The 334-nt window shown below is 32.6% G+C and overlaps 1 protein-coding gene across 1 annotated transcript in view; it reads left to right on the top strand.

Moving 5' to 3' along the window:
* The window catches only part of LOC116852913, a 26,401-nt gene that overhangs the window by 21,687 nt on the left and 4,380 nt on the right, over positions 1-334 (top strand). The gene's annotated exons all lie outside the window — the stretch shown is intronic.

Genomic DNA, 334 nt, shown 5'->3' with positions numbered 1-334 from the left:
CATTTTATTTATTATGCGAAGAAATAATTATACATGTACATTTTATATTTCTCAAAAGAGACATAGTTACTTATTTTCTTTCCAATATATACAAGTTACGTTTGTAAGTTGCGTTTGTGATATTCTGCTTAAAGTCAATGGCCGTTTGGTATCGATATTATATCAACGACAACCCTTCCTCGCGGGACTACAACTTATTCAATATTTGAAATAATGCTGAGAGAACTTTCTTCTTGCATAACTCAAAATTAGACTAGCCTGCGAGATTTTCCTTGAAGTTGTCATGCGCGCATTGTTAATTCATTGATTTGCACGACTTGTCCTTTCAATTGAA

This window comes from Odontomachus brunneus, unplaced genomic scaffold (assembly GCF_010583005.1).
Source record: "Odontomachus brunneus isolate Ranch 3 - 2012 unplaced genomic scaffold, Obru_v1 Obru_scaffold_262, whole genome shotgun sequence".
In the NCBI taxonomy this organism is placed as follows: domain Eukaryota; kingdom Metazoa; phylum Arthropoda; class Insecta; order Hymenoptera; family Formicidae; genus Odontomachus; species Odontomachus brunneus.
This window is presented reverse-complemented; position numbering and strand designations above follow the sequence as displayed.